The sequence below is a fragment of the Canis lupus genome, chromosome 4, assembly GCF_048164855.1.
Source record: "Canis lupus baileyi chromosome 4, mCanLup2.hap1, whole genome shotgun sequence".
Lineage (NCBI taxonomy): Eukaryota > Metazoa > Chordata > Mammalia > Carnivora > Canidae > Canis > Canis lupus.
The window spans coordinates 13,525,635-13,545,188 of record NC_132841.1 but is presented as its reverse complement, the minus strand read 5'-3'; the positions used below and the strand labels follow the sequence as shown (position 1 = coordinate 13,545,188).

Genomic DNA, 19,554 nt, shown 5'->3' with positions numbered 1-19,554 from the left:
GCCGCGGGGCGCCGGGGGCTGCCTGGGCTCCCGCCTTCCTGGGGGCGCCGCGGGGCACCGGGAGGGCGAGCGGGGGGACCCCGATCTCTGCGGGTCGTGGGGGTCCGGCCGCGCGGGGCTGGGGCTGCGGCCCGGGGCTGGGGCGGGAGCCGCTCGAGCATCCCGAGGGAGGAGCGAGGGCGCCCGAGGACTTGGGGCTTCTGCTCGGGAACATTCGTGTGTAGGAAAGCGCGGCGCGGGGCTCGGGGCGCCGTCGCCCCTCGGGGCTCCCATCCCTGGCTCCTGGTCCCTTCCCGGGACGCGGCGGAAGCAGGCTGCAGGTTGGCGGGGACGAGGTCACCCGGTGCTGAAAGTTACCTTCAGAATCAGGCTTTTTTTTTTTTTTAAAGGTGAGTCGAGGTACTTCACTTGTTCCAGGAAGAATACAAAATCTACGTAAAGATTGGGACGTAGGTGAAAGGCAGGCCAGGACGGACAGAGGCAGCCCCGGGGGTGGCTCGTGCTGGGTCTCACGCCCTCCCCCGCGGAGAGCTGCCACCGAGGGACAACCGGGCGCGCGGTGTGCGAAACCACAGCTTCAAGATAAATCTCCGTCCCTTCCACCCCGCACGCCCGAGCTGATTGCCTCCTTTACGCCCAGAGGCGTTCAGCAGCAATTTTGCAGCTGCCACTGAGTGTATAATAGGGGATAATTGGTTTAAAACACTTGCGTATGTTTGTACGTTCATAGAAGGTCGACGGGAAGGGCCTCAAGACGCAGTAGTTCTTGGGGAGGCACCTGCGCGGGGCGGGGGGGGTGGGGGTGGACGAGTGAAAGGGAGACTTACTTTCATGTACCTTTTGGGACCTTTAAAAAAAAAACAACGTGTGTGAATGATCTATTCTTGAAAAATAAGAAATACTACCCTTAAAAAAATGAGGTATGTTCGAGTAGCCTTGAAAGCAATAGTTTACTTAAATTTCAAATTACGTAGAATTGCGCTGGAAACATACAAATCTAGCCCTTATCATGTCTTTCTTTGGTTGTCAGAATCCTCAGGGAGTCCAAGAGAAGTCTTCAAAAGAGGACTCTTACCTCTTGGCGAAGTTAATTGGTGGTTTTTATGGCTACCTTGATTCTGACTTTTGATTTTGCTTGTTGAGAATGAGTGTGGCTTGTCTGATTTAGGAAGAGACCACTTTCTATTAAAAGGACGGTTGGGAGTCACGCTAGGGTTATAGCCCGGCCTTATTCCAAGAGGGTAGACCACCTCTGGTAAGGCTACAGTAGGAAAACTAGAGGGGGACAGTCTGAGTAGACATGGATTGCTGCCTTAGCAGTTCTGGCATCCTTATAATCTGCTGACCTGGGCTCAATCAGGTACATGTTTAAGGAAGCAGATTTTCACTACTGAAAGTGTATGTAAAATTAAAATCACCACTCTGAAACAAAAACTGAAGGAATCTACTGAGTATCTTCTCCCCAGCTACTAATATCTCCGGGGCTGATTTCCTCTAAGTTCTCAAATCAGTGGAGGATGAAGAAGTGAGCTGCGAATCTGGACTGTAGTTAAATAAATGTTTATTTATGATGAACCATTTATGATGGTTCTCAGAATTCTTTCTGTTAAAGCATAAATAAATATCTGTTTCGTAACCTGCACAGCGATGTGTTAGGTTCCACAGCAGAGAATGTGGCTCAATGTCCTTCAGACAATATAAAGACCAGTGGTGTGTTTTGGAATCCAAGGAAACACTGTGGATTCTGAATTTGTTTGCTTTTTTGTGGCAGTGGTTACATTAGGACTGTGGTTTTCCTTTATTCAGTATTTCAAATTTTTCCTCCCTTTTACAGTGTTTATGAAACAAGTGAGCCTGCCTGATTCTAGAAGAGTATTTTGGTAATTGAAAAGAATATAATTGTTCTGGACTCTCAGTGGTTGTTCTTAGCTTGATTTCCAATAAGTAACTTATGTTTGTATATTTTTGTAGACTATGTTACTGAAATTCTAGATCAGTATAATCCCAATTGGAGATCATGTGAAATTCTAGCCCATATAAGTGGCATTTTTACATTTTTGAATAAACTAAATATTTGAAATTGATGAGACCAGTGAGCTACCTGACACTTTTATGTAAGAAATTTATGAGTTAACACTTTTTAATTGAAATGTTTAGCCTTGGGACACCTGGGTGGCTCAGCGGTTGAGCGTCTGCCCTTGGCTCAGGGCATGATACTGGTCCCAGGATCGAGTCCTGCAACAGACTCCCTGTGAGGAGCCTGCTTCTCTCTGCCTGTGTCTCTTCCTCTCTCTGTATCTCTCATGAATAAATAAATAAAATCTCTGAAAAAAAAAAGAAATGTTTAGCCTTGCCACAATACCTCCAAACTTAGTAAAGGCTACCCTTCTGAGATCAAGGTTACTAATAATCTAATCAGATCTGAAGTAACCTGTCCCTGTATGTATTGACTGGGCTCTTGATCACAAAACTCTACTCTTGGATCTCCCAATGTGAATGCTGGATTGATTTTGGATTAATGCTGGAACAATAAAAGTATCTGGAATAGGGACATTTAATTTCTGTTTTTCATTTTCATCCTGAGTCAACAACCTAAATTTGTGAAAACGGCTTGAATTTTTATGTTACCTTCTATCCGTGATACAATTTTTAAGGTTAATTTGATATTATCTACTTTCTATTAGACGTTTAAAGATATTTATTTTTAATATAGAGTTTTTACTTATTATTTTTATCTATGAAATGTGTTTTTTGAGTACTAGAAGCCCAACTGTGATTAGTTATAGCTTGAAAGTTCTGTCAAAGTTACGTGTAGTCTCTGAGTATCTTTTTTCTGACTGGACCCAAATGGATATGGTAAAATCTTCAAAATCTATAGTCATAGTTTAAGTACTGCTAGACACTTGTTTCAGTATGTTTGAAAATGAACAAATGGGTTTATATTCAAAAGGACAAAGATTTTTCCAGGAACCGGTCAGGTTCCCGTTACACTGGAGTGAAATGGCACCCAAGTAGAATCAATTCTATGGAAATTAATTCCTGAATTTCCTTTATTGGGAAGGTCCTGTATGGATTAAATAGCAAGTATCTTATGTTGGCCAGGAAGAAAGCAGTCACAGGAAAGTTACATGTTTTCAGATCTGAATAGGTGGTAGTAATTTTTTGGAATAAACTATCTTTAGTACTTTATACTATATATTAGTAAATAGATTAAGTGAACTAGTGTTTGGACTTAGAGCTTTAAACTATAAGAGAAATTATTTGATGTTTCATCAGATGATGCTTGGTTACTGCCATTTCCAGAAACTATTAAGGAAAGGGAAATATTAGAAAATTGGCCCTAACATTAATTTTGTTTTCTGATGAATATCCGGAGTTGCCCTGGTAGAGAAAAGAGGTAAAATGGAAGTTAATTTAAATGCCATTGTGGAATAAAGAACTGTATGTTGCCAAATTGGAAAGGCGGTTTCCGAAGTGTTTTAAAGATAACACTGTGTTCATTAGTAGCTATTTTGTTCTTCTAGCATGGAATTGCATTTCTGCTTTATGCAGCTCTTCTGGGTAATGTTAAGGCTTGATGCCAGGAGTCTGCCATACAAGTGTGGGGCTACTGTTTTTCCCTTTTGTTCATGTCATGACACTTTATATGAAACCTGGCAAAGAGCTCTGTGACTGCAGCTCTGCTCTTTAGAGTCAAATACAGGGCTTGACACACAGTATGCCTTCAACTAATGTTTGTTGAATAAATGATCAAATAAATGATAAAAATGATATCTGATAAATGATCAGATTTAGGGGCAGCTTTAACCATTTGAACAATATGTTTGAGTTCCTATCAAGTGAAAGTTATTCTTTTGCACGTCTTGGCTTTCACTCTCAATAAGTTCATAATCCAAGTTACTCAGAGTTTCAAGGATCACACAGAGCCAGTAGCAGATATTTTTCCATGCCTAGATTTTCACTTAATCGTGTGCCTCAATTTAGTTTGGGCTATAGTATATAATAAAGATGGGAAAATGTAGACGAAGGCACCTAAGAATTTTAGGAGAGGGGTATCAGGAATGGAGAGTTTATACTTTCTTGTTTCTGCACTGAAAAATGACCCAGAATGGAAATGTGTGAAAAGGCATAGAGAACTGTCTGGAAAAGTGCTCTAATTTATTCTTGTTAATGGCTGCTTAATATTCACAGTGTGGATTGACCATAATTTATTTACTGTTTTCCAGATTAATAAACACTTATCTTGCTTCCAGTTTTTTTACCTCTATAGACCATGCTGCAAATAAGTATACATAAAAAAGTTCATAATCTGCAGTGGCTGGGTGGCTCAGTTGGTTAAGTATCTGACTCTTGATCTCAGCTCAGGTCTTGATCTCAGGGTTGTGAGCTCAATCCAGAGTTGGACTCCATGTTAAGGGAGGAGCCTACTTAAAAAAATTTCATTATCCAGTTGGATAGAGAAGATGTACACATCTTTAGTAGTACCAGCCATGATCTCTTGTGCTTTTCATGGAGGATATTGTCTACTTCAAAACAAACCACAGGGTAGGTATGATTATTACCTATTTTATACACAAAGAAACTGAGCTTTCATAGAAAGGCTATGCAGGTTGTAGTTTGGTAAGGGCTGCAGCTGGATTGGAACTCCTGTCTGCTTGAGCAGTGAGAAGGCAATGATGATAAAATCAGGAGGCCAAGAATGAAGTCCCTATTTCTAATCCCCCTACTATGCTGTAACCTCAAAATCTTAACATCTCTTGGGCTTGGTAAGAGAAAGTTGGAGTTTCTCTTGAAAGAGAGAGTTGGAATAAATTGTAAAGTTCATTCTCGCTCAATTAGTCTATGATTTTAAAAATTAAATGCTTAGAGAAAGCTATAGATAATTAATAATAAAGTGATATAGTCTCTTGTTTTTCAGAAGCATTTCCCCCTCATATTTTGGCATTCCTGATATTAAGATAATTTTCCAAATGTTAGAAGCTTTTGATTTATTTTATATTGTTTAATTTAAATGATTTATTTTTCTCTGAAAATCTGATTTTATAGAAATTGTGCTTTTTGTAACTGACGACATCTTAGAGTATAAGACATTTAATAGTTCCAGGGTGGACATAGCAAGAGGACATCTCAGTGAGTTTGAGTTGGTAACTGAGCGTTCACTAAAGACAAGGAGTTTGAATGGAGTATAAAAGAAGAGGGATACTTCATATGGTAGGTGGAGAGCAGTTGGGATAACTGCTTGGACTCTGTGGAGCCTTTAGGCTTGCTGCTGCTGCTGCTGCTGCTGCTTCTTCTTCTTCTCCTTCTGCTTCTCCTCCCTCTTCTTCTCTTTCTTTTTTAAATTTGAGATGTGATTAATGGTATGCTGGTAAACTGCCTCTTAAAAAAAAAAAAAAAAGCCCTGATTTATAGCATTTGCCCATTTCTGTGAAGTAAATAGAAGAATTCTGATCTCCAGTTCCAATGGTTCCCCTACAGAATAAGCAGTGCTCTGATAGCAGCAGGATGTCCTACCATTCAACTAAGTTCTGACATTGTCTACCCAGAGATAGCATCAGATCTCGCAGGTTAAAGGCTCAATCACATACTGCCCTACCACTTTACATGCCCATTGCAAGCCCAGGTAATCACTTGTGCTTCTGACAAACTGGCTAAAAATTAGAGTGCCCCAAAACCCTCTCTTTTGGTGCAGTTAATTTGCTAGAGTAGCTCTCAGAATTAAGAGAAACATTTTACTTACAAGATTACTGGTTTAATATATAAAGATATGACTCAGGAATAGCCAGATGTAAGAGATGCATAGGGCAAGGTATGGGGAGAGGGCTCAGAGCTTCCATGCTGTCTCTCTCTCTGAATGCCACTCTTACTGCATCTCTATTATTCAACAATCTGGAAGCTTTCTCCTTTTGGGTTTGAATGGAGGCCTCATTTCACAGGCATGGTTGATTAAGTCATTGGCCAATGGTGATTGATTCCACTTCCAGTACTTTTCCCCTCTCTGGAAATCAGGGGTGTAGGATGGAAAGTTCCAACCCTCTAATCCCATAGTTGACTCCACAGGCAGCCAGTCCCCATCCTTAGGAGCTTTCAAAAAGTCGTCTCATTAACATAACAAGACACCTTTACTCCTCTCATCACTTAGGAAATTCTAAGATCTTAGGAAATTCTAAGATCTTAGGATCTTCATGCCAGAAACAGGGTCAAAGATCAAATATATAGATTTCTTACAAATTACGATATCACAGAGTACTTCCATTAATGACTGATTTCAAGCTGCCAGTGGGAGTTGAACATGGAGTTGGGAAGACATGTGCAGAAGTGGGTCTTTTTTTTTTTTTTAAGATTTTATTTATTTATTCATGAGAGACACACAGAGGCAGAGACACAGGCAGCGGGAGAAGCAGGCTCCCTGCAGGGAGCCCCACGTGGGACTGGATCCCAGGACCCCAGGATCACGCCCTGAACCGAAGGCAGAAGCTCAACCGCTGAGCCACCCAGGCATCCCAAAGTGGCTCTTATACAAGCTAGTATCAGCTAGTTGCAGCACACCACTTACATACAGTGAAATTCACTGAATTTTTTGAGTTGATTAAATGATTTGTCTGTAATATATTTGGCACTTATCAGGTATCAGGCATACATGCAGATACAGGGATATATAACTAGTTTTTACTTTCCGGGATGTCATAGTTTAGCTAGTTATTTAAATGAATTTTTAAGTAAAGAAAGGGCTCTTGTAACAGAATGATTGATTAGCTCTCTGTTTTCCACTGAGAACAAAGTAAATATCAAGTAGATCCTTAGATATCTGAATTGGAAGCAAGAGAACTGAGGTCTGTAACTGGATTATTAGATGTTAAAATGGTGAAACAAGGTTTTTAACACTTTCTTTGGAAATCAAGCCTACTAGATTTTTCTTCCCCTTGTATATGTGTTGGTATGCATGCATGCTTATTAGGTACATTTACGGAGATATAATTTATAACTTGACATTTACAATTTATAATTTGAGATATAAAATTCACCATATTTAAGTGTACAGCTAAGTGTGCAATTATTGTACCCTATCATGACAAAATATTGATCATCCTATGTTCACTTGTGTCCCTTCCCAATTAAACTCCCTCCAATCCTCCAGGCAAGTACTTTTCGGATTTCTTTCACCATGGATTCATTTTGTTTTCTTTTGTACCTGGTTTCTTTCCCTTTGTAGAAAGGTCTTTGATATCCATGCTGTTATCCGTATTAGAAGATTATTCCTTGTTATAACTGAGTAGTATTTCATTGTATGGAATGTACTACAGATTGTTCATCCATTCATCAGATATTTGAATTGTTTTTAGCTTTGGTTACTATGGATAAAGCTGCTATAAACATTTTTGTATATATCTCTTTGTTGACATATATTCTCTCCCCCCTTTTGTGTATGTGTGAATGAGGTTGAATACCTGGGAGTAGGACTGTAGAGTAGTATATAATTGAAGGTAGTATATAAGGTACGTAGTATATTGGGAAGGTAGTGTATAATTGAAAGTATATATAATTGACTGTACAAGAAACCACCCATGTCTTTCTTCATATCCTAAAGAATAAGTGATCTCAGATCCGAATGGGAGGGAAGGGGAAAGTCCAGGGAGAAATTTTTCCTTTGACAGGTGCTTAAAATGAGAATTTTTGAAAATATGATTTTAACTAGGTGCATATTGAGAAAAAAAATTGATGGTAAGTAAAACTTTACAAGGTTGTGAAAGAAAGTATAGTTATAAAGAGAAAACTATAAATTTAATAACTTTGTTGAGATATAATTTATATACATAAAATTCACCCACCTAATATATACAATTCAATAAATTTTAGCATGTTTACAGAGTCAGAAAATCATTGCTGCAATCTAATTTTTAGAATATTTCTATTGCCCTCCAACTAGTGCTCACTTATGGTAAAAAAAACCATGCTTGTGGAGTTAAGGAAGACCTGTGTTTTAGTCTGAGTTTTACTAGTTAGCAATTGCATGACCTTGGTAAGCCAGATCTCAATTTCTATACCTTGACGAGAGATAAAGATACTTCCTTTATAGTGTTTTTTTTTTTTACAAGGATTATAAGTAATGCCCACAAAGCACTTGGTCTGTAATGAATATTAAACAAATGGTAGTGTTTATAGTTGAATTGTGTCTGCATTTTTGTGATTTCTGTGGTATTTTGTTCATATCCTTAAAACTGCTTCAGTAGTCTGCCCTCTACTAAGGATATCTTTGGGCACATCTTTTTTTGTTTTTTTTTTTTTTTAAGATTTTTATTTATTTATTCATGAGAAACACAGAGAGAGAAAGAGGCACAGACAGAGGCAGAGGGAGAAGCAGGCTCCATGCAGGGAGCCTGATGTGGGACTTGATCCCAGGTCCCCAGGATCATGCCCTGGGCCGAAGGGGGCGCTAAACTGCTGAGCCACCTGGGCTGCCCCTTGGACACATCTTTTAAGAGGAAATGAGGTGGAGTGGAAAGAATAAAAGTGCACTTTGAGTAAAGTGCTGAGCTTTTCTGGCTCTTTCATTTAATTTTTGTATTGGGCAAATCACTTAATTCTGTCTGTTTCCTTATATGAGGAACTAGAGTAACATCCATCTTTCAGGATTGTTGTCAGTGGTTGAGGAAATATCCATGACATATTAATATAGTAGGTGCTCAATAAATAGGCAGTCTTATTCTGTGATATCAGCAGCTACCATCTTTGAAGTATTCACATCTAGGAATAACATTACAGAATCCAAGGCATAGATGGAAAATTTGCTCATGTATGATGTGCATATTTGCTATATAAATTTTTGTATTTTAGTACTAGTGGGGTGCTAGATACATAGTCCTGAATAAAATGTTTGGTTAAATGGATACATAGATGAGTAAATAAAGAAGAAAAGCATTTTACGTATGCTGTTTTAGTCTCCCTCAATGTTTAAGTATCTAAGATAAAGTTTCATTTTCCAATCTTCAAGTTTATTCACTTATTACCACTTCCTATTTGGCAGGACGGGATTGGGGGTGGGGAGCAGGATGATTAGAAATTGTCACGAACAAAAGTCACAACAATAATTGCTGATATCCAAAAATAGCTGTTTATATTTTTAAAAGGATTTTCACTTTATTTCTTCAAATTTGTATCTCAGCGAGCAGCCTGGGTGTCTCAGCAGTTTAGTGCTGCCTTCGGCCCAGGGCCTGATCCTGGAGACCTGGGATCGGGTCCCATGTTGGTCTTCTTGCAGGGAGTCTGCTTCTCCCTCTGCCTGTGTCTCTGCCTCTCTCTCTCTGTGCGTCTCTCATTAATAAATAAATAAAATCTTAAAAAAAATGGTATCTCAGCAACCATATCCAGCAGTTGGGAGTAAATAGTCTCATTTTAGGAAAAAGAAAGACAACGTTCTGAGGTGGACTTGTTCCTGAGTGGCAAAGCAAATGAGAGAAGGGGGCAATAAATCAGAAGCCTTGTGTATTGCTGGTGGGAGCTGAGACTGGGGCAGCTGTTCTGGAAAGCATCTGGCATTACTTGAACAAATTAGCTACTTATGCCCAGCAATTTCATTCCTACAGGTGGACACTGGAATGTGTTTCCATAGGTCCCCAAGAGAACGTGTCCCAGGTTTTTCACTGCTGTGTTAGTGGTAGGGAGGGGATTGAGAGGTAACTTGGTGACCACTCTTGGGAGAGGGTGAGGGAAAGCTGTGAGTGCACAGCATGGGGTTGTCTGCAGCCATTAGAAGCAACAGATTAGATAAACAAAAAGCAACATGAATGGATCTTAAGAATAGAGTGCTTGGTGAAAAATGTAAGAGTGAAAGGTATATTGTTTATATGAATTAAAAATTCATAAGCATAGCGCAGTACACATCTTGTAAGAACACTTTCATAAAGTACTCATTAAGCACATTAGAATGACTGCCTGTGGGACCAAGCTTATGGGGGGGGGGGTAGGCTGTGGAGATAAAAAGGAATCAATCAATAGATAAAGAGAATAATGATAATGTGCCATGAACCATTAAGTTTGGCTCACTCAACCTGCTGAATGGTGAAGTTAAAATCGAAAGAAAACAGGATGTTGATATAGTTTGAATATCTTTTATGTGATCTTTGTCACCACTAGGCTTAACCAGAGTGACCCTGCTATCATTACACTGTGTGGGACAGATATTCCAAATGAAATAAAACTTGGATTGATTTCTGAAGTTTCAAGTAAAATTTCTCACAGAGAGCAACTTCTTTTTTTTTGTAATAAAGATTTGTAATGTGCTAGTCTTGGTAGGATTTAAAAAATAAGTTCCTTTTAAATTTTGTATTTTAGATAATAGAGACCGATGTGTAATATGGTACAGTTTTTAACAGAATTAGAATATCATATACTAAATGTTTAATTCTAAAATGATAAACTGTCCTTATCATTCTTCATGGATTCAAAAGATTGCATGTATATTATTTTTAAAGGGTTGAAATGTGATTTTCTTGACAGATATACCTCCTATTGTTATATTTGTTGTCCGAGTTAAATTTGAAGTATGATAGTCTCTTTTCTGGTGGGGGTAGGGTGGCTTAGAGCAGATTTATTATATTGTAGTTCTGGAGTCTAGAAGCCCAAAATGGGTTGGGAGGATTTCGTTCCTTCTGGAGTCTCCAGAGGAGAATCCTTTACTTTTTCTATCTTCTAGAGCCTGCCTGAGGCTTTTGGCTATGCATCATGTTGACCTCCACTTTGATCATCAATTTGAATGGGTTGCTTTTTAGTTTACCTTGCTTTTCTATTCACTATTTGTGATGCTTCTGAAAGGTAGTTATGTAAAATGATTATAATTATGTTTTGCACATGTTGTACAATTTTCTAGCAACTGTCCTGTTTAAAAAAGTCATAATGGTTAAACATTCGACTCAAAATTATCAGCCTTTCAAAGTGTTCATCTGTCACTATGCTGGAGGCGTTGCTGGTATTCAGTAGGCAAACTCTGCTAAGACAGGAAGGACACCCAATTATTTTAATGATAGGTGTAGAAGCTGGAGAGAAGTGGATGACATCCTTGCTGCTCCTAGTGTCCCCCTGCTTGTGAATGGTGTGCAGACAAGAGTTTCAGGTTTACCGGTGATATGCAGAGGCCTGGTTCTTGTGTAAGAGTTTCGTCTGCAGTACCATGTAATAAAATGTTGACAACCAAGAATTGATTTCAATGCTGTTTTGTCTCTCTCAACAACATAAATAAAATAGCAAGAAGAGGGAGGCATTGCTAGGTAATAGAAGGGAAACAAGCTCAGTGTTAGGATATGTCAAAATGAGATTCACAAATGTAATTTTGAGCTCTCCTGCAATTCAGTTTCCTCATCTACAAAATGGGGTTAATGATAATGCTTACTTTGTCCACCTCAGAGTTGTAAGGATCAAATTGTATGATTAGGTAATTTATTTAATTCAAATTGCTTTGTGCCCTATGATCATATTGGTGTGGTTTTTTCTGTGTGCTGCTTTTCATTATGATAGCATTCCATTGAACAAACCTAGCATCTAGGTAAATGCGATAACTGATAGCCAGTAATATCGCAGTGTTGACTTGCTACTTTAAAGTTGGTTTCTTAAGAAGTTGAGATCTTTAGTGTCTCTGAGTTTTTGGCAATTTTTTGATTAAAACATTAAAATTTAATTAAAACATTAAAACATTTTCAGCAATTTTAATTAATTCCAGGAAACTGCTATTTTTGTTTGTTGGTCCAGCAGAACAGGTACATACATGATAATTAAAATTCTGGAGCTCTGTGCTGCATTTTGCAAAGTCTGGTTAGATTGCAGAGCTGTTACTGACTATGAAATGCATGGCTTTGATTGGTGTGGATATTTACTTAAGTCTCCATTGAGTCCCTCAAAATATGGTACTTAGCCTGAAATTCTCCAGGTGTTGTGTAATGAATTATTCTCTAAATTGGGAAATTTGGGTTTAGTCTCTTATTCAATGTGTATGTGCTTGGCCAAATCGCTTAGCTTCTACAGTGTCCTCTTCCATCCAAGTACTAAACAGGCCCGACCCTGCTTAGCTTCCGAGATCAGACGAGATCGGGCGCGTTCAGGGTGGTATGGCCGTAGACTACAGTGTCCTCTTAATTGTTAGGATTTCTACCTCTTAAAGAGTCTCCCATGTTCTAAAATCCAGACTGTGGTAAGGCTTTCAGTGAAGACTAGTACATGTTATTTTGCAGAATCTCCCGGTGTGCTAATTCCAAGCTGTAGGTTTGCCTAGAAATTGATGGAGACTCTGGAGGGATGAGTAAATACCTAATGTACACAGATTCCTGAAGAAGCCTTTTATCTGTTTGTGATCATTGCTTAAGTTAGAAATCTGAGTCATTAATGAGACCTTTCTCCCTTTGTCATGTAATGAGGTACAAATAGTTTCAGTTCTGGCCCACATATGTTCACCCTTTTTTAAAAAGTGATTTTTAAAAATAGAGATTATTGATAGTCAATTGATGATAAGATAAAGGTAATCTATCTTTGTTGCTATGATAGATAGCAGCTGAAATCCCTGATTTTGGCTCAGGTCATGATCTCAGGGTCATGAGATCAAGCCCCACATTTGATTCTCTCTCTCTGACTTCTGGGGACTGTGTCCATAGACATTCGGAATGGTCCAGCATTTGACATACCGTTGTAGGCTGTCCGACAATATATCCTCTTAACAAAAATAGGCTGTCTCAAACCCCTGGTAATAGAATCATTTACCTTTATATCAAGAAGGTTGGGAAAACACCAAAATCTGCATGTGGCATATGCCCAGGACAACTTTGAGGAGTTCATGCTGGAAGACCTAAAGTCCTCATGAGATTGTCTAAAACGAGAAAACACATCAACAGGCCTTTGATGTTTGCAGATGTGCTAAGTGTGTTCGTGACAGGATCAAGTGTGCTTTTTTTATTGAGCAGAAAATTGTTGTGAAAATGTTGAAGGCACAAGCACAGAGTCAGAAAGCTAAATAAAAACATGAAGTTTTTTTGAGCAATAAAAAACAGCAAAAGTAAAAAAAAAATTCTCAATGCTTCTCTGTCACCTTCTCTACAAAAAAAAAAAAAAAAAAAAAAAAAAAAAAGAAAAGCTACTGGCCAATAAACATGTAAAAAGATGTTAAATTCACAAGTCTTAAGAAATTAGAAGGACTACTTTCTATTTGATAGCATTTTATCTACTAGATTGGCCAAAAGAAAATCCTCTTTACAGTGTTGAGGATATGACTCTTCTAACTAGTGCTGATTCGAGTGTCAATTGTACAACTTTTTTGGTGGGAGGAGGAGGAGAACTTAGGTACACTATTTATCTATTAAAATAAAATAAAAACACTCTTACCCTTTGCTCTAGCAACCCAGTTTTAGGAACTTCTGCTATAGAAGTTAAAACCTCAAAAACAAAACAAGAACAACAAAAAAGTATGTAAGGTCATATTTACAAGGGTACTTATTACAGCAATGTCTGTAAAGCAACAACACTGGAAACAAAATTTAAATCTTAATGGGACTGACTGGTTGAATGTATTATGGTTTCTCTATTATATGGAATCATTAAGGTAATTTAACAATAAGAGCTACACATAGTAAACTGGAAGGATGTGCATTATTTATTAAGAGTGTGGCATGATCCAATTTTGAAAACAAAAAGAAAGGGAAAGGACAGTCATAATATTTGAGCAGAGGTTGTTGATTGATTTGGTTACCTTGGAGATGAGATTTTGAGGGAAGGGGGATTTATTAAATTTTCTGTTCACTCAATATGTTAAAATGAGCATATACTACTATATAATTAAAAAATCCAATAAAGCAAAAACAAAATCAAGGAAAGAAAAATTTAGGTTAAAGGAAAAGCAGAAACCCTTGTTCTCTTGGAAATCTTTTATTTGCATGCATTTTTATACTATTGTTTATTGTACATTTGATCTTAGGATTGTTTATTCACAGTCACAGAACTCAGTTCTCTAAAATGGTTGGTATCTGTGCTTGTGGAAGTTTTCTTAGTGCTAATTAAGATTTGTGGTTTCTTTGCACAGGCCTACTGTTTAGAAATTATATTTGGGCCTGAGCTGGAGCTATATAGAATTTTTGTTTGGATGTCGATATCATAATCATGTTTTTAGATGGTGGGATTAAGAATGCTTATTTTCTTTTCATGCCCTAAATTGAGATAGTCCTAGCTTCATCCTTTTTATTTCGAGGTAAGTAGAGTCCTTGCCTCATTGGGTCCTGTCATTTTTAATTCTTGCTTTGCTTTCAGTTAAAGTTTAAATTCTTTGTGTTTTAAATTATAAGAACAAATGTTGTTCATTCCTGAAAAATCAGAGATGCAGTCAAGTAAATACCAAACCCAACTCCTCGCCTCCAAAGCAAAGAGTTGTGTAAATCCCACTCATTTGATATTAATCTCTCAATCCCTTGGTGACTTTCTTTCAAACTGTTCATTGCCCATATTTTCTGTAGAGTGATAACGAAGGTCAGATTGTGTTGTATGGAATAATTATGTTACTTAAAAATGTTTTTTTTTTTTTTTTTTGATCTTTTGGGGATGGGTATGAAGTAATACCACAGAGAGGCCCATGAAAGTGAAAGATATATTACCTCCATGGGCCCCTGGGGCAGAGCAAAACATGCTGCGGCATGTATGACAGGAGCTTCAAGAGATCAGGGTGGAGTACACAAGCCAGAGACAGGAGGGGATTTCACTGGTGCATTTGAATATCACTAGTTCACAGTCAAGGATAGACAGGAAAGGGGACTCGTGTCTGGTTGTCTGGGACAGGTCTTCATGGCCTGTTGGTGGGGATGTTGATGCATTAGTACATAGAAAATTTAAAAACATTTGCAATGCACAGACAAATCTGAATACTCATCTCTAGAGCTGGTTGATTTATATATTAATTTTCTTATCTGGAAAATGGTAATAAATACTAATAAACACTATTAACACACCGTAGGGTTGTTGCTAGCACTAAATTGTAAAGGTCAGTACTTGGTTCATAGTAAGTTCTTTTTATAATAAGTAAGCTGTGTTTAAAGGTATCATATGTAGTATTGTTTTTACTGAGCAGGTAATACATGTTCAATATAGAGATATCAATTACGCTGTTCTGAACCTCTTTTTTTAATGACGACACCCTGGGGTCAAAGGACCAGGCTGCTCCCTGATGCAGATGGCACTAGGGGGCTGTGGCCACGCTCGGCCCTTTTTCATTGCCTTAAAGATGGAGAGATCAATAACCCCCTACTTCTGACCTATGTTGGTCTTACAATATGTTATCAGAAGTGGAGTATACACACGATGTGGACATTTTTATGTCCCCTTTACTTTTTGAATACAGCCAAATCTACTTTCAGATGACAGATTATACCAATTTATATCCCACGAAGGAGTACATGAGTGCCTACGTCCCAAACTCTCTCCAAGTGCAGCATTATTTTTTCTTTACCTTCATGAACATGATTGGTGAAAAGTGACCCCACATTGTTTTACTTTGTGGTTATACATTGTTGATCAACATAAAAGTGAAATATGGAGTACTAACTTTCAGAAGAGATCCTGAGGGGCTGAAGTGCAGGGGCACTAATACCTGACAGCCTTGTAAATCACCAGCTGGGCGAGGCGCTACTGTTGGGCTCTGCTCTTTATTTATACTTGTCCTGGGAGCTCAGTGCCTCACATTACACTGCTATACTTTGTGGTTCTGATGATAGTTGTGTGATCTGTTACTAAATTGAGATTCAACATAAAAATCTCCATTCTGAAATTTTTCTTCTTTAATATTGATTGATGAGTGTGAACTTGCAAGAGAATCTAGAGGACTACTCCTAACTTGAGTGGAAGATTGAGACTTATTTTCCTGGTTAGAGATCCAAGGAATTGTCCATACTATGTTTGACATTTTGTTTCTTAGCGATATTTAATCGCGTAGTTTACTTTGGCCATGCGGTTTGTTTCTCCAAATACTTGCTTTATTTATGAGAAGCTATACTTAGATTGCCGTGTTCACTTTTTTCACGCTTTTTTATTTTCCTTGAAAGATGGCAAGAAAATTAGTCAAAATGTGAACTCAATACTTTTTTAAAAAACATTTTATTTATTTATTTGTTTGTTTATTTGTTTGTTTATTTGTTTATTTATTTATGACAGACACAGAAAGACAGAGACATAAACAGAGGGAGAAGCAGGTTCCCTCCCTGCGGGGAGCCCGATGTAGAACTTGATCCCAGGACCCTGGGATCACGACCTAAGCCGAAGGCAGATGCTCAACCACTGAGCCACCCAGGCATCCCAGTGAACTCAATACTTAGTATGAAATTTTCTAGCTTTCTTGGATTTTGGTGTTAAAATAAAATTTTTGTAGGGTATGGTATTAATGATTCTTGATAAAGATTGCTATTTTCATGTCATATTCATGTCTTATAATGGGTGTCAAAAAATTTGAGTATGTGTATTATATGTAGCAATGGTGTGTGTTTCTTCAGAGGAAAACATGACATTCCTCACTAACCATCTGAAGTAAATTTCCTAATGTTGATCTAGATTTCGTTTAATTTGTACATAGATTTTCCTAGTTTTTCTGGTACTAGAGACAGTTGTTTGTTAAGGGATAGAGACATGCTAATGTGATCAACATTGTCCTCAAATTTCAAATCTCTGTACTTCAGATCAGAGCCTTAATATCTTCTGGCTGAAAGCCATTGCAAAGCTTGAATTAAAAAAAGAAAAAGAAAGAAAAAACTAGTGAAAACAAATAACATACATGTTCAAACAGAGTTGCAAATATAAAAAAAAAACTACAATTTAAGAATAAATTTCATAAAGTGTTGTTAATCTTAAAGAGTAAAACAGGGAGAGTGCCTGGGTGGTTCAGTCGGTTGAACATCTGTCTCTTGATTTCAGCTCAGGTCATGGTTGCCGGGTTGTGAGATAAGGCTCCACATCAGGCTCTGCACTCAGTGGGGAGTCTGCCTGAGATTCTCTTTCTCTCCCTCTGCGTGTGCTCTCTTTCTCTCAAATAAATAAGTAAAAAATCTTTAAAAGTAAAACTATGTTACAGCAAAAATGATTTGACTTAAGAATAACAGAATTGTAATTTGGGACTTGCAAGCTATGGTCAAACTATAGACAAGTCTAATAAACGAAAGGAAGAGAAAAGCAGGAGTTCGGGTGATGATGGTTTCTCATTGGCTGAATTGCTATAGTTGGTTTCCTGTAGGAGATGCAATGTGCATCTTTCCCCTTTGGGGCTTATAATTAGTTATTCTTTTTTTGTTGACTATTCTTCTGTTGGGGTCTGTAATTGACAGTTCTTCCTGTAATTGACATTGGGTGGTACAGGTTCCCTCTGCTAGCCTATGGACTCCACTTTAGTGAGATTTCTCTTTTTTTTTTTACTCTTTTATCAATTTTGTATTTTCAGTATAGCTCTTTAATTTAATTTATTGTTTATTTATTTTTAAAATATTTATTTATTCATGAGAAACACAGAGAGAGAGACAGGCAGAGACACAGGCAGAGGGAGAAGCAGGCTCCATGCAGGGAGCCCGATGTGGGACTCGATCCCAGGTCTCCAGAATCACGCCCTTGGCTGGAGGCGGCACTAAACTGCTGAGCCACTCAGGCTGCCCACTCTTTAATTTTAGTATCTAAAGTAACTTTTATTCTGCCTTAGAAGGAAATCCAAACAAAAACTCCCCAGAACTTACCCTTTTGCTATTATCCAAATAAACAGCCTCTCCCTGTTTCTGTGCTTTTGTTCAGATCCTTCTCTCTTTGTGTATTCCCCCACCTGGAACTACCCTGGAAAGGTCTCTTGTAATTTATGCCCATCCTTTGAATATCACCCCTTTTGTAAAGGCTTTTTGAACTGTATCTCCGTCTCTCCCACCACCAGATGTGTGTGCCTGTGTGTTTTTAGGGCTTGAATGCCTTTATGCATTCTACCTTTAATGTATCTTATACTGACACACTTCTTCATGCCAGGGGACCCTGCTGAGACTGGATTTACAATGGCAAATAAAACACTGTCTTTGCTCTAAGGATCATTATATATTTTTCATTAACAGACTTTATTTTCTAGAGCAGTTTTAGGTTTACAGAAAAATAGAGTAGAAAGTACAAAGATTTTCCATATATCACCTTCTCCTTCAACCGCACAGTTTTTACTGTTATATTAGTTAGCACGGTACATTCATTGCAATCGATGAACAGTATTGATACATTATTATTAACTAAAACCCATAGATTATATTAGCATTCAGGTTTTGTGTTGTATAGTTCTGTGGGATTTGACAGATGTATAGTATCTGTGTCCTCCACTGCATATCATAGTACACATCCCTGGTGCTCCACTTATTGATCCCTTTTCCCTCCCCCGTGCCCTGGCAACCACTGATTGTTCTATTGTCTATAGTTTTGCCTTTTCCCAAATGTCATATAGTTGGAATTATGCAGTATGTAGCCTTTCAGACTGGCTTCTTTTACTTAGTAATATGCATTTAAGTGACCTCTATGGGGTTTTTTTTTTTTTTTGTAGCTTGATAGCTTATTTGTTTATAGTGCTGAATAATATTCTGTTGTCTGGATGTACCAGTTTATTTTATTTTATTTTTTAAAGATTTTATTTATTCATGAGACACAGAGAGAGAGAGAGAGAGAGAGAGAGAGAGAGAGAGGCAGAGACACAGGCAGAGGGAGAAGCAGGCTCCATGCAAGGAGCCTGATGTGGGACTCAAGGAGCCTGATGTGGGACTCCATCCCGGGTCTCCAGAATCACACCCTGGGCTGCAGGGCGGCGCTAAACCGCTGCACCACCGGGGCCGCCCACCAGTTTATTTATCCATTCACCTACTGAAGTACATCTTGGTGGCTTCTAAGTTTTGGCAATTATATGTGAAGCTACTATAAATCCTCATGTGTGCTTTTTTGGGGTAGACATAGTTTTTAACTTATTTGAATAAGTATTATGGAGCATAATTGCTAAATCATATGGTAAGACTATAGTTAGCTTTGTAAGAAACTACTAATTGTCTTCTAAAGTCATTGTACCATTTTACATTCCTATCAGCAGTATGAGAGCTCCTGTTGCACCACATCTTTGTCAGCATTTAGTATTGTCAGTGTTTGGGATTCTTACCCATTTTACTAGGTATTTGGTAGTTTCCTCTTTTTTTTTTTTTTTTTTAAGATTTATTTATTTATTCATGAGAGACACAGACTGAGAGAGAGAGAGGCAGAGACATAGGCAGAGGGAGAAACAGGCTCCTCACAGGGAGCCTGATGCGGGACTAGATCCTGGATCCTGGTATCACAACCTGAGCCGAAGGCAGGCACCCAACCACTGAGCCACCCAGGTATTCCTATTATTTTAATTTGCAATTCCTTGATGACATATGATGCTGATCATCTTTTTATATGCTTATTTGGGGTCTGTATATCTTATTTGGTGAAGTTCCTGTTCAGATCATTTGCCCATTTTTATTTTATTTATTTAATTTCCCCCCTACTTTTAAATTAGATGTTTACTTATTG

At 38.2% G+C, this 19,554-nt stretch overlaps 1 protein-coding gene and 1 pseudogene across 1 annotated transcript in view; both read left to right on the top strand.

Moving 5' to 3' along the window:
• Positions 1 to 19,554, top strand: part of ANK3 (ankyrin 3) — a 662,261-nt gene that overhangs the window by 213 nt on the left and 642,494 nt on the right. The window lies entirely within an intron of this gene.
• On the top strand, positions 12,648 to 12,998 carry LOC140631489 (large ribosomal subunit protein eL34-like; annotated as a pseudogene).